This window comes from Medicago sativa, chromosome 8, assembly GCF_051527215.1.
Source record: "Medicago sativa cultivar Bolivia chromosome 8, Bolivia_mono, whole genome shotgun sequence".
NCBI classification, from domain to species: Eukaryota; Viridiplantae; Streptophyta; class Magnoliopsida; order Fabales; family Fabaceae; genus Medicago; species Medicago sativa.
Genome location: NC_140756.1, coordinates 45,858,999 through 45,871,707, shown reverse-complemented (window position 1 = coordinate 45,871,707; position 12,709 = coordinate 45,858,999).

Sequence of the window (12,709 nt, the reverse complement as noted above, 5' to 3'; positions counted from 1 at the left end):
TTAATATCTTCTTGAACTCTTCTCAAGACTTTCTACGTTGCAGCCACGTAACAACTTTCACTTACCACTGCTTGAAAAATTAAAAATCACGATAAACTTATCGTATAATCATAATACTTTACTTGGGAATAGACCTTTCGTTCTTGCTAGTTGGGTTCACATCCTGATATATACATATCATACTTCAACTTGTTTCCAAGCGAATATCAAATTCCCATAGTAGACTCATCTTGCACTTGGACATACATTCCTCAAACATCTAATCTTGTACCTTAGTATTCCCACATACTATATTTTGCTTAATCATTCCTATGCTTGCTCGTTGGTTTTTCTTTTAAAGAAAACTTCACAAACTAGCATACAGGTCATTGATGTTGATGATTTTCCACTAAATAATATACATACTGAATCTAGGCCCCAGTCATTACTTTAAAATCATAGAACGAGTTGATAACACATACATGTCATCAAATCTTGGTTCTAGTGAGTTTAGTCCACTCTATATGAGTCGTAACAATCTGGTACCTACAAAATTTCCTTTGAATTTAAAAAATATCAACTTCAATCACCTATATGCGCATGTCTTTCTAAATTCAGGTAAACTTTATGTTTCAACATCCTAACGAGCCTTGGTAGGTCAGTTAAGCAAATCATAGATTTGAGGGATACTTCTAACTCCACAACAAATTCAAGAACCTTGTGATTTCACACTACTATAACTTCTTTCTTCATGTCTTCAGCTCCATGACGTTTATTCCAAATATCGAAACCTCTAAACTCTTGGTCTAAGCTCCTTCTTATCTCTTGTCACATTAACTTCCTAATTTACCTTAAACCGAATCAATTTTCGTGGATGATTGCCCACGCCTTTTTCCTTTGAAAACTTTAAGATGTGATATGCATTTGTCATTTGATGTTATAAAGGTTTTCATCGCATAAAAGATTGTGAAGACAACTCCCCAATAGTTACTGTAGACCCTAGAGACGAACTGACAGTTTTCGGAAAAACAGAAAATTTCGCCCCCAGGTTCGCTATTGGCGAGTTTCTTCAGCTCGATTTTCCGGAAAAAATTCTTTGCATGAAAATTATTATTTCTCAAGTGTTCCAATGCACATCATTCACTCCCATCGTCATAAAATATTCTATAATATATGCATGGCAACATCAACCTAATTCGATACAATTCTCGGCACGTCGGAAACCAATGCCTTAGTCCTGAAAACATAAGACTTTTCTTAAATCCTTAACTTCTTCTACTACGAGTAGCTTACCTCCTTACGTTGCCGCTAAACGCAACTATCCGAACACTAGAATCTTATCCACTCTGAACATACATGTTCTTAGCTTCAATCTCATAATGCTATTCCTGAGAGTCTACTGATTCCGTCAACCTACGTCGACCTCTTTCTATCTTGTAACCTCGCACTTACATTCCAGAATACCATTCCTTTCTATACATCAAACCCGTTCCAACAACGATTCTTATCGCAGCTTCATATTATACTCAGATACCTCCAAATTCTTTACTTACGGGTATACGAAGTATTACTAACATCTTACCCAACGCATTCGGAACGTCCCTTCTTAACATTGCCTTACATTCCTGGAGGATTCATACTTCTGAGTTCACACTTTCCAGTGTATCTTCATCACATACTTCGTTCCTCCAGGGTCCAATTCAGCTCTCAGGCATCCGTTCTAATCGTCGAATGTTAAATTGAGTAGATCAGGCTCAACTAACAACAACAACTAGAACATTTACCCAGAACCCAATGGTCCCACTACCTTTGTTGTAACTAAATGACCCAAGGCACGATCTGAATCAACCAGGCTCTGATACCAAATGTAACACCCACACTAGACGTATCTAGAAAGTCTAGCATGTGCATTAGTTTATTACTAGATACATTAAAAATTTATAGCAATAACTACTTCGAATGAATATATTATACAACCAAATGCGTCTGTACATAATAATACAACTCAACTTTTCTAAAGTATAATAGATGCATCCTTGAATATCCACCTCGTCCTGCAGCGGTACGAACGAACGCTTGTCGCAACATCCATTTGGCTACTAGCTTGCTAATCCTTCCTGATATCTGAAACAAATAAGGATTCGGATGAGACATAATGTCTCAGCGAGTTCCACCTAACCTTAGGCTATAGGCAACCATGGGGAAAACCTACGGTCACCACGTGTCTACAATACAAATTGTCGGTTGACTATACGTGTGTGGGGACTTGCTTACTTAGACGGCTGTGCTTGCTAGGGCCGTCATAATATTCTTAACTTGTTAAAGGCTTCACTTCCTATACGTGCCATGGCGGTTAAGGGGGAATCTAAAACCTCAATGCCAAGATACGCTCTACGTATCAAGGCTTTCTTAACTACTTTCACGACACGACATCTAAACCGGACGATTAGGGAAAACCTAAGATCGTCACTGGTATAACTTCCTTTACTTGCTTATACTTTCTTAATACGTTGTATCTACAACATATCATCTCATATCACAAAAGTGATTCTTACTAACTTACTAGTTCTTGACGATCTACGTCAAGGCTCTATGACATAACATATAAATATATGAAAAATATGCATCGTCAGATTCATTGATTATGTTAGCGTGTAACAACAAACATTATCTGAGTTCATTTTACGGATTAGTCCTGGGTGGAGTAACCCCAGAAGTTAATCCCTTACTACCGGTAAAATGCCTAGCAAGGGCGTACCGGACTCCCTTAGTGACGTGCGGGTCCCTTACGGCTTACCCCGTTCCCCTTGGAGAACCTTTCATATCCAACCTTGGAAGGAATACAAAAGACACGACACCTTAACTTAGTGACATGCGGCTCCCTTACGGCTAAACCATTCCCCTTGGGGAACCCCTTGAATCCAACCTTGGAAGGATTACAAGAGACATGACACTCTTATTAAAATCTTAGTCTTATGCATGTATGAAGGTTAAACCTATTCATACTATCTCTTTTACCTCGGATCCTTAAACGATCCCACTAGAGGTAACTATATGCTTGCTTAACTTACTTTGTGAATAGATATCAATCAATTCACGTATTGCCATACTCGTATGGTACTTAGCTTCTATGCGAAGATAATACTCTTTATCACCTTGCGTCTTATCAAGCATATTACTAATGCGTAGCATTCTATTTCTTTACTAACTATTCTAGTTCTCGACAAGCTATGCCGAGGCTCTATATTCTTTCCCTTTCTTAATGATTAACTTGCTACCTGATTCATAACATAATTCTCTCATTTGCCAAGCTTTACTAGCTATGTCAAATACTTGCTTTTTCTCAAGAAAACCTTGCTCAATATTTATCAAATAGGACCTTGGTTTGAGGGGTTTATTTTATAAAAAGACTGCTTGAAGAAATCTTGAACCAGAACTTGCCAACAACACGCGAAACGAGCAAACAGTGCATTGTGCACTGTCCACTTGCCTCGCGAGTAAGCTTGCTCGCCGTGGCGAGTAGCTTCTCGCAGTTGCGAGTTGGGGGCGAGCAGGACCCCCTGCTCTGTCTTCTAGCTCGCCTCGCGAGCTACCAGCTCGCTGTGGCGAGTTGTGACAGTCTAGCACTTGTAAAAATGGTGTTTTTGACCCAAAAGCCTCAAAACCAAGTGTCTCTATGCATATTATGACTCTAGTGGTTATAGGAAACCTATAAAACATCTTTATAGAAAGTATTCACATGTTTAGCAAGCATGGCATGAAAAGGGGCAACTAAACTTATACTTAGAAAAACCCTAAAATGCATATTATCCTTACAAGACAAACACCTAATCCCAAAAGGTGGGAAACTATCTAGGGAACTCACCTAAACAAAGATGCACAAGATTCCCAAGCTCTTGGTCCCTTGCTTTCTTTGATCATAACCTTCAATCTTGTTGTTCTTTCTTGCAATCTAAGCACTATGATTCTTGACCATGAAGAAACCATCACTTGAATCATCCTTGAACTTACCAAGAACCAAACCCTAAATCTTGCTTTCAAGATGACCTCAAAGCTTCCACTCAAATCCATAGTTGTTTCTTGCTTAACTCTCCAATCCCATGAAATATGCTCCACAAAAGCTCTAAATCAACAAACATAAGCCCTAACTTCTTGTTCAATCCAAGCCCTAAATTTGAATATTTTCTTGAGAGGAGAAAATAGAGGAATCAAACAAAATCCAAGCTTCCTAAAGCTCAAGAGATCATGAAGGAACAAAGTCTAAAAGCTTTCCATGAAAGGAAGAAGATTTGGAAGAATTGATGGAGAGAAAGAGAGGGAGATGGCGTGAGAGAAGAGAGAAGGGAAAGCAACTTCTCCAACTCAAACCCTAGAAGAGAAACAACAAAAGATTATGAAGATATTTTGGTCCCAACACATATAAATATCCTTTTCTGTGCAATTACCAAATTACCCTTGTCTTAAACGTGTAAAATCCGACACTGATACTTTAACCCGCATTAAGCTGACATTATATAAAAATATTCTCCATACTTACTTTCCTTGAATTTAATCCTCTGGCACAATGACTGGTAATATTCTGATACTGACATGCGGGATATTACAATCTCTCTTGTTCGCATGTCATTGCCGCTTGTTCGAGCTTTAGCCATGACTATAAAAGCCTTGTACATGAAAAGTTTTAAAATGAGAGTGTATACTCTGTATACAACATCCATTTCGACGTGGTTCACCACAAACACTATTGGCCCATTTATCAAGGCATAAAGCTCGTTCACAATCCAGTTATGCGAAGAGCAAAGAAAGGTCGTCCAGCAATTACTCGCAGTATTGGCCCATTAGGTGTTTGCAATTACTCACAAACAGTATTACTCATATTGGCCCATTTTTTTGATAGAAATAATGTTTTTTTATTATGATCCTAACATAAAAATAATTAAAAAACCAAAAAAGAGGGATGTACCCCGAAATTGGGGTATAAAAAGCAAAAAAAACCTGAAAAATGCACCCCGTAAGTCAGTTTTGCGGGGGCCCAAGAACATAATAGGACAAAATACAGGGCCTTCCCCCCAAAATGAAATTGCTGGGAAGGACAGCCCCAAAAACTGTTTTGCGGGGAATAAAGAGAAAGTGAAAAAGTAGGGTAGTTTTGGACTTTCTTTTTCATGTAGGGCAGATTTAGAATTTTATTTTCATTATAGGGCAGCTTAAAAAAAAATCTGCTAAACCTTTGGAAACATCAATTGAGTTAGATTGAACTTGGTTTTGTGAATCGTATCATAACTTTTTGAAAATGTTCAAGAACATGAGATTTTCCGAAAAATCGTTTTCTCAACATAAAAGGGTAGGATTAGGGTTGTTTAATGCAAACATGATTGTTTAAAATGTTTTGAAGGGTGTGTGTTAGCTTTAATATGGTTTTACTTTGAAACTTGAAATTCTTTTGAAAGCTGTAAAAGTGAGACGAACTTAGGTGAATTTTGGATTTTTTTGGAGTTAGCTTATGAAACGTATATGTATATACTACTGCACACATATGTGAATTGTATGTATACTTGATTGAGGCATTTGAACTTAGTTACTTTGATTTTGGAAAAATAATCGGAAAATGCTAGTTTTTATAAACAATAACGAACATAGTGAAATTTTGGAAACAATTGAAGTTGGTCTATGATGCCTATATGCATAAGCTATTGTGATCATATATGAGTAGTGTATATGTTTGATGGAGGTGTTAGATCATGTTTACCTTGTTTTGTTGAATTATTTAGGAAATGTAAAAAGTTGTTAACATAGATGAACTTTGTCAAATTAATACTTTATGGTTGGATAACTTGTAAGAGACTTTGAATTCATGTTAGTATGATAGAATGTGAATGAATTGACAATGATTGGGTGTTTAATATGATGCATATCATAATGTGGATTGATGTTCGTCTTTTAGGTGAAATGTGAATTTGAAACTTTATCGTTTATTTCAGGTGTTAAATATTGATGATGATTATTATGATGATGATTCCTTTGGTGATTATAACTTGATGGATTGATGATGACTTGTTGAATTGTGACTTGTTGATTGTATGGATGTAAGTATTTGATAATGCAAATGTTGGTGAAAAACATAATTGGTGATGATTATTATGTTGATATAGTTTGGTGAGTTATGCATTGTCGAGTCCTTACTTGAAGTCCATGTATTCATAGCCATGTTAAGGTGTTCTAAAACATGCAATTGGTGATGTTTATTACATAGCTCTGAAGAATGTAATTGGTGATGTTTATTGCATAGCTTCTGCAGAACGTAATTGGTGATGTTTATTACGTTGGTGGATTCATTAATGGTAAAATTATCTCCGGAATCCTAATGGTACCACATGCATCTAGAGAAGAGTCTAGAACATTGCATGCATTTGAATATTTGGTGAGTCGTGTATATAATCTGCATCTAGAGAAGAGTCTAGAACATTGCATACATTTGAATACTTGGTGAGTCGTGTATATAATCCAATATGTGACTTGGTAAATTTGTGCATTGGTGGAATTTAGTGAATATTGTGATTATGTGAAGACGTGTACTTGTTAATGCTTGTACACTTGGTGATTTTATTTGATGATAGTTGTTTTGGTAATAGCAATGAAGTGTGAATCATATGTATTTGAATTGGTGATTTCTTTGGTGATGATGATTACCTAGCCTATACTTTTGCAATGATGAATCACATTTGTTTAGTTGATTAGGCAAGAGTTTAGGTGATCTATATGATTGATGTGGATTAGATGAATTATATGCAATATGTGAATTATGTGTTTTATGTTAAATGAGTATAGTTGCATGTATGAGTATACTCCCAACATGATGAGATTTGTGTAGTTTGATTGTTAGGCTAAAAAAGGGATGAAGTGAGAAATTTTTGTATTGAAAAATGTTGTTAAGTGATGACCTTTTGATGATGATGATTTGATGAAAGAATGAATATGTTTGATATGATATAATAGAGGAAAGATAATATTCAAGTGGAGATAGTATTCTAGGAATGTTGAGTATGTATATGTGATATGCATGAAATCCTTGAATGCTTTTGTTTGATTGCATTAATTATGAATTGTGAACTAACCCCAAGTGGCCGTTTGGTTGACCGCCTACCTTATTCGTATGGATGGGTAGACTGCATGCAGGAGTAGTTTGCTTTAGCTTGGTGAGTTGCTGGAGGTTAGCTTTGGAGCTACCTCGTTTTGCATTGGAGTCTATAGAGTCAGACTCTGATTTAAGGGTGTCTGTCTGTTTACTTTCTTTTTGACTTGTTGAGATTTTATTCACTCAGTGTGTTGAGTTGAGAATTTATATTTGGTGATGTAGTATGATTATATGACATGGCTACTTGGAGGTGCTATATTTATCTGATGAGATGCTAATATTATTCCGCTGCGATGTTTGAGAAAAATTGTTGATGCATGTTGAACTTATTGAAGAAGTAACATCTAGATCTTGTATGATTTATATTATTTGCATGATTTATTGCTTTAAGAGTTTAGGGTGTTACAGTAGCTTTGAGGATTTAATATAATAGAGTTAAATAGAAAAAATAAGATTTAAATGAAATGAAATGAGTAGTGTTAGTTTTATGAGTAAGAATAATGACTAAGCTCAATAGGAGTAAGTGAACCAAGCCCAATTGATGAGAGTATATAAGAGTGTTAGTAGTCACAAATTATGGTTGTGAAATCATTTGGTAAGTTTACACACATAGATGCACAAGAAAGAGAATAGGGGACGATAGAAGAGAAAAAATATCTAAAGGGGAAAAAGAAGAGAAAGCTTGGAGGACTAAAGTAAAAGGGTAGATTGGAGCTTATGAGGTTTAGCTTTTGGATTAAAAGGTAAGAGGGGAGGTTATTTTCACCATCTATAGCTTATGATCAATTGTGTGATTTTGGGTCATGAGTGTTCTTGCATTTTCATGAACTTTTTGTTAATTTAAGTTGAATTTCATGCTCCATTAATTGTTGTCATTTTAAATATGTTAGTTAGAAGTGATAGAATCATGTTGTTGTTGCATGAAAATCAATGTTTCGTTATGATAAGTTGGTGTTTATGAGTTTTTAACTTAATTGCATGAAAATCATGAAGTTGTTGATGGATATTTATCAATCTATGTTTTATCCATTTGTTATGACACTGGGGAGGTGTATGTGGTGGTCAGAGCAAACCTCTCGCAGTACCATGTGGTTCGGGGACGAAAGAAGCGGAAGCTAGTGGACATGTAACACTTAAGGTTAACGATGGCGAGGAGTGGTCACCGATGTACAAGGCATGGCAATGCGCGATTACTGGCAACTTCTAGGCAACCGAATCACATCGGAATGAGAGGGATCCTAAGTCGTGCAGGTACGGGACTGCATGGTTGAAGGAAGGCTTATAACAATTGTTTGGTACTACCTATATCAACAAAATGCATATTCTTTTCGATAGCCCAAACCATAAGAACGCGACGTTTAAGCGTGCTTGACTTGGAGCAATTTTGGGATGGGTGACCTTCTGGGAAGTTTCTCAAAAAGCATGAGAGTGAGGACAAAACACTCTGAAAAGACTCATGTTGGTTTGTAGCATCAGTCGGCAATCCTAAAAGAAGATTGAGATGTTACATGTTGACTCTCCCTGGCTTTTGGCCAAAGCTACGGGGTTTTCAATGACCAAATGATTCTTATGTTGAAGAATGAAGAAGTGGCGATCATGCACCAACTTGGTATGTTATGGAGCTAGACATTTGGATTGCTAGCTGTTGTGAAAGAACTTGGGATATTTATTTTGTAAATGGCTAGGAACATGCATACAAAGCACAAGCATATGAATACCACATATATAAGAAGGAAGTTGAGGCCAAATTATCCAAGGTCAACGATCACTTTGGACAATACAGATAAATTCTTGCTCTACGCTGGTTGGATATGATCTTGCATTCATAAATATGGTGATAATAAAGCCTTGACCAAGCAAAATGAAAAACTGGACAAGAAGGTGGAGGAGTTGGCGCAAGCTCACAAGGATGTAGAGGGTTTGACAAGGAAGATCAGAAACTTGGAGTTGGAAAATGAATCAATTTCTGCTTCCCTTAAGTCTTCCACAAAATATCCTTATAGGCTACAATCTCATTTTCACGACAATGGTCATTTCAAGACTTTCATTTTACCTTATTTAAAACAAAATAGGTTCACATATCATCTTTCAAATTAAGGGACAAGTTCAATCTTCTCATTTATCAAACTTGTAACCATTCTCTATTTCGCGACAAGGGTCATTCCAATACTTTCATTTTACCAAATACAAAAACAAATAGGTTCACATATCATGTTTCACATCAAGCGACATCAAGAGACAATTTCAAACTTCCCATTTATCAAACTTTGTAACCATATAGGCTAAAATCTCGTTTTTATGACAAGGGTCATCCCAATACTTTATATTTACCGAGGGACAAGTTCAAACTTCCAATTTATCAAACAAGTAACCTTCATATTTATCAAACTTGTAACGATATAAGCTAAAATCTCGTTTTCACGATAAGGGTCATCTCATTACTTTCTATTTACCAAATTTAAAATGAAATAGGTTCAAATACTATGTTACGCAATAAAGAACATCGAGGAACAAATTCAACATTAATATTTATCAAACTTTTAACCATATAGGCTAAAATCTCATTTTTGGAACAATGGTCATTCAAATAATTTCATTTTGCCGAATACAAAACCAAATAGGTTTACATATCATGTTTCGTATCGAGGGACATCGAGGGACAAGTTCAACCTTCATCAAACTTCTAACCATATAGGCTAAAATATCATTTTCGTGACAAAGTCATTCCAATACTTTCATTTTACCGAATATAAAACCAAATAGTTTCACATATCATGTTTCGCATCAAGCGACAAGTTCAAACTTCCTATTCATCAAACTTATAGGCAAATAGACCAGAATCTCATTTTCGCGGCAAGGTTCCTTCTAATACTTTCATTTTATCGAATACAAAACCAAATAGAGTCACATATCATGTTTCGCATTAAGGGACATCAAGGGACAAGTTCAAATTTCCTAATTATCAAACTTGTAGCCATGCAGGCGAAAATCTCATTTTCGAGACAAGGGTCATTCCAATACTTTCATTTTACTGAATACTGAACCAAATAGGTTCACATATCATGTTTCATGGTATATTAATACAATTGTGTTGTTCACTAAATCAAAAGAAGAGAACAATGGTATTCACACAATAATATTCTCTTATAGAGTAGATGCATCGGAAACACAGGCGAACAATATCTAACAATATCAAACAATAGTCACATGCATCTAAATCATGTTTTAGATCCATATTACCCTTATTTATGTCTTCAAAATTCTACTTTGAAACCAATAGAAATATGTACATATGGCAAATAAAATAGATGCATTTGCTACTTTAGTGATGATGAAAACCAGCTAAAACCATAACTAGTCCTAAATATCAATTTTCGTATCAACCGACAAGTTCAACCTTCTTTATCAAATTTCAAAACAATGGTCATAAAGGCACATTGTCACACTTCCAATTTACCGAATTTAGACTATGCTTTAAAATGAAGTTTCACATCAACTGACATCGAGGGACAAGTTCAACATTCCCATTTATCAAATTTCTAATCAAGTTTCCAATTTTCGCGTCAAGGGTCGTCAAAAAACATTATAATAGAAGACAAAATTCATACTTCCAATTTATCTTTTAAAAACGTCTATGCTCAAATATCACATTTTCGCGTCAAGTGTCATCGAAACAAAATATTAACTTTCCTATTTAAAAAATTTATATTAAACTAAAATCATTTTTGGTTTGAGGATCATTGAGCCACATTTTCATACTTCCAGTTTAGCGAAATCCAAACAAACTCAGCTTAAAAATCATATTTCGCATCAAGGGACATCGAGGTACAAGTTCAACCTTCTCATTTATCATTTTTGTAACCATAAATGCTAAAACCTCATTTTCGCGACAAGAGTCATCGAGAAACAATATGATAGGAGAGAAAAAGCATGTGTTCAATTTACCAAATTTAAAACAAAATTGGTTCAAATATCATGTTTCGAATAAAGGGATATAGAGGGACAAGTTCAACCTTCATATTTATCAAACTTCTAACCATATAGGCTAAAATCTCGTTTTCGCGACAAGGGACATTCCAATACTTTCATTTTACCGAATATGAAACCAAATAGGTTCACATATCATGTTTTGCATCAAGGGCCATCGAGGGTTCAACCTTTATATTTATCAAACTTGTAACGATATAAGCTAAAATCTCGTTTTCGCAGCAAGGATCATCTCATTACTTTCTATTTACATAATTTAAAACCAAATAGGTTCAATATTATGTTACGCATCAAAGGACATCGAGGGACAAATTCAACCTTCATGTTTATCAAACTTCTAACCATATAGGCTAAAATCTCATTTTTGCGACAAGGGTCATTCCAATACACTTTCATTTTACCGAATACAAAACCAAATAGTTTCATATATCATATTTTGCATCAAGGGACATCGAGGGACAAGTTCAACCTTTATCAAACTTCTAACCATATAGGCTAAAATCTCATTTTCGCATCATGTTTCGCATCAAGGGACAAGTTCAAACTTCTCATTTATCAAACTTGTAGGCATATATACCAAAATCAAATTTTCACGACAAGGGCCATTCCAATACTTTTATTTTACCGAATTTAAAATCAAATATGTCCAAATATCAAGTTTTAAATCAAGGGAAGTTGAGGGACAAGTTCAACCTTCATATTTATCAAAATTGTAACCATATAGTCTAAAATCTCGTTTTCGCAAAAAGGGACATTCCAATACCTTCATTTTACCTAATACGAAACCAAATAGGTTCACATATCATGTTTCGCGTTAAGGGACATCGAGGGACATGGTCAACCTTCATATTTATCAAACTTTTAACCATATAGGCTACAATTTCATTTTCATGACAAGGGTCATTTCAAGACTTTCATTTTACCTTATTTAAAACAAAATAGGTTCACATATCATCATTCAAATCAAGGGACAAGTTCAATCTTCTCATTTATCAAACTTGTAACCATTCTCTTTTTCGCGACAAGGGTCATTCCAATACTTTCATTTTACCAAATACAAAAACAAATAGGTTCACATATCATGTTTCACATCAAGCGACATCAAGAGACAATTTCAAACTTCCCATTTATCAAACTTTGTAACCATATAGGATAAAATCTCGTTTTTATGACAAGGGTCATCCCAATACTTTATATTTACCGAGGGACAAGTTCAAACTTCCAATTTATCAAACATGTAACCTTTATATTTATCAAACTTGTAACGATATAAGCTAAAATCTCGTTTTCGCGATAAGGGTCATCTCATTACTTTCTATTTACCAAATTTAAAATGAAATAGGTTCAAATACTATGTTACGCAATAAAGGACATCGAGGAACAAATTCAACATTAATATTTATCAAACTTTTAACCATATAGGCTAAAATCTCATTTTTAGAACAATGGTCATTCAAATAATTTCATTTTCCCGAATACAAAACCAAATAGGTTTACATACCATGTTTCGTATCAAGGGACATCGAGGGACAAGTTCAACCGTCATCAAACTTCTAACCATATAGGCTAAAATCTCATTTTCGTGACAAAGTCATTCCAATACTTTCA